The following is a 3,677-nucleotide window of genomic DNA, read 5'->3' on the forward strand; positions in this document are numbered from 1 at the left end:
AGGTTATAGTCCAACAGGTTTAATTGGAAGCACTAGCTTTCGGAGCACTCCTCCTTCATCAGGTGGTTGTCTCCAAATCATTAAAAGAAGAGTTCACTGGAACATACAAATCAAAAAGAAACCCTATGATATGTGTTACATAGTTAATACTCCACACAGGAGAAAGAATCACTGAGGGTGTCAGGTTAACATATTGAAAAAATATTATGACAGGGATGATAGTCAAGGAAAAAGTGTACTTTACGGTAGTGAAATAAGTAGGGACTAAGAAAGAAATATTAGAAAAATTACAAATTGGATCAAAAATTAGAATTAGAATTAGGTTTTATTGTCAAGTATACTCAAGTATTCGGGAGTCACCATTCCTAGTGCCATCTGAGGTACGAAGTTTCAAAGGTTCCTAGGTACAAAATCTTAGGTACAAAGTAGAAAAATAAAGAAATAAATTAAGAGTTCAGTGTAACAGTCCTTCTTTAGCTATGGGCCTGCAGATGCTGAATGCTAGGCTTGATCTCTCCTCCACACTGGGCTTGACCTCGGTGCTGCCATCTCACTGCCAACCACCAACATCCCACTCAGCCTCACCACCCTCCTCGCCCTTGACCTCAAAGATGCAGCAATGCTGTCGACACTAAGAGTTCCACCTGGCTCACCAGCCACCTTGTCGCTGAGTGCCAAAGTCCCACTTGGACCCTAGCCATCACCTCTATGACTGAGCTCTCTCCAGAAGGTAAGTTTAAAAAAAACCATAAACAAGAAAAAATAATGAGAAAAGAAGGATAAAAAGATTAAAAAAAGAAAGATGGACAAAGTGGACAATCTCCAGGCTCCAAGCCCAGACACGACTGCCTTCTTGAAATGTAAAGCAATGACATGCCAAGAATCAGGTTGCAAAAAGAATGGAGGCGCTTAAAAAGTGAGAAAGCGTAATGTTATATCTTCCAGGAAGCAATAAAATGACCAATAAAAATTATTACAGAATGATGAATTGATATGTGGAAAGAGGCCAGGAAGAAAAAAAATGTTTTGGCTGTTCATGATGTTAATGGAGGATTGCATCAGATGAATTGGATACACATTTTTTGTCATAAAAATCACCATGCTCGAAGGATACTGGCAAGTTTTATTGATTCATAGGACCAAAGATTTTGTAATACTGAGTGAACCTTATCAATGCAAAGTAATGCCAATGGAGTGGAAGATGTCTCAGCACCATTTCAAAGATTAACCAATAAAATCATTGAAGACTATATGACGTGTTGCCTACTTTGATCATTTATTTGTTTTTAGCCAAATAACTTGAAAAGTGAAATTAAGGGCAATGTTGGATGTTTCTATGTCTAGGACAAAAATTAAGATTTAACATTTGAATGGATTCCAGAGTGCTTTTGAAAACTGTACTCACAACACATTGGTTGTAGATTATGGAAGACCATAGAATCCCTACAGTGTGGAAGCAGGTCATTCAGCCCATACCAACCATCCAAACAGCATGCCACTCAGAGCCTGCATTTCCCATGGCCGATCCACCTAATCTCCACATCTTTTGACTGTGGGAGGAAACCCATACAGACACTGGGAGAATGTGCAAACACCACACAATCACCTAAGGGTGGAATCAAGCCCAGTTCCCTAGTGCTGTGAGGCAGCTATGCTGACCACTGAGTCATTGTGCCTAATTATGAGAAGCCATTCAAACTGGCTTTTGATGCCAGTATGATGGATATTTTACTGGAAATTGTGAGATAGGGGCGGAATGACCTGTTGGTCAGTTTCTTTGAGAAAAACTAATTGCAGTAATAATATTCTACAGTAGCAAACAAGGTATTGAGTCTTGTGATGGGGCTACATTATTTTGAGATTTAAATCCCCTACAATGTGAAAGACACTATTATTTGTGCAAACCACAATCCTTTGATTTTCTCAGAAAAATTCCAGGATAAGTACTAATAATTATTGCACTTGATTATTAATCCCCAAACATATAAATTGAATATCATTCATGACCACGGAAAGGAAGTTCTAATGCATGCTTTATCAAGATAATATATGTAGGATACTGAGTTATGTAATGGATCCTAATTAAAATGTGGTTGCTGCGTAACTGGTTGTATGTTTAATATTACCATGTTACTGTTGTTAATGTAACATTAAAGCAGTGTTTGGATAATTTTGTTGAGCAATGAAAATGCCTCTTAAAAATAAGTTTCCGTCCTTCTCTGCGGGAAGGTGTGACGTAGATTGATGTGTGATTTAGATATATTTTAACATCAGTTATTTGTGTCTTGGATCTTGGATAGATCATGTGGATTTGGTCTGTGTCTTTGAAGGTGTTTAATGCTTAACATAATGAGATTTTGAATTTAGAAGAGAAACAGATGATGCCTGTTAAATGAGATGTATAGCACAGAAACAGACCCTCTGGTCAAATGCATCCATGCTGATCAGATATCCTAAATAAATCTAGTCCCATTTGCCAGCATTTGGCCCATATCCCTCTAAACCCTTCCTATTCGTATACCCATCTACATGCCTTTTAAATGTTGTAATTGTACCAGCCTCCACAATGTCCTCTGAAAGCTCACTCCATACACGTACCACTCTCTGCGTGAAAAAGTTACCCCTTAGGCCCCTTTTAAGTCTCTCCCCTCTCATCTTAAACTTATGCCCTCTAGTTTTATGTTGCCCACCTTGGGGAAAAGACCTTTCCCCTTATGATTTTATAAACCTTTATAAGGTCACCCCTCAGCCTTGGATGCTCCAGGGAAAATAACCCCAGCCTATTCAGCCTTTCTCTATAGCTCAAACCATCCAACTGTGGCATTGTCCTCATAAATCTTTTCTGAACCTTTTCACATTTCACAAAATTCTTCTTATAGGAGGGAGACCAGAATTACACACAATACTCCAAAAGTGATTTCACCAATGTCCTGTACAGTCGCAACGTGATATCCCAACTCCTATACGCAATGCAATGACCAATAAAGGCACACATATCAAATGTCTTCTTCACTATCCTATCAAGATGTGACTCCACTTTCAAGGAACTATGAACCTGCACTCCTAGCTCTGCACAGAGAAAGTCTTTGTCTATTTTAGTTTCTATTTGAACACCTAGTAAGAATTCTGGAACATGGTCACAGAAGATGGTAATTAGAAACTAAGATTCCTTTTGGACAGAGAGAAGAATGGCTGAAATGTAGCATAAACTGTGTGGATCCAATTTCCCACCAATGCTCGATGAAGTTGAAGCTGGCAATCAATGGAAAAATTATGTGTATACATGGAACAAGTTACACTTCAGAAATTGATCAAGGATCCTTAAACAGCACCTTCCAAACTTAAGACCACTGCTACCTAGAAGGGCAAGGAAAATAGGTACATGGAAACACCACCACCTGCAAGCTCCCCCCTGAAACATAATGGCTCAGTGGTTAGCACTGTTGCCTCACAGCGCCAGGGTGCCAGGTTTGATTCCAGTTTTGCGTGACTGTCTATGTGGAGATTGCACGTTCTCTTGATAACTGTGTGGGTTTCCTCCCACAGTCCAAGGATATGAGGGTTGGCTGGATTGGCTATGCTAAATTGTCCAAGGATGTGCAGGTTATGTAGATTAGCAATGGGAAATGCAGGGTTACAGGGATAGGGTGGATCTGGGAAGTCTCCTCTTCGGAGGT

This window comes from Chiloscyllium punctatum, chromosome 17 (assembly GCF_047496795.1).
Source record: "Chiloscyllium punctatum isolate Juve2018m chromosome 17, sChiPun1.3, whole genome shotgun sequence".
In the NCBI taxonomy this organism is placed as follows: domain Eukaryota; kingdom Metazoa; phylum Chordata; class Chondrichthyes; order Orectolobiformes; family Hemiscylliidae; genus Chiloscyllium; species Chiloscyllium punctatum.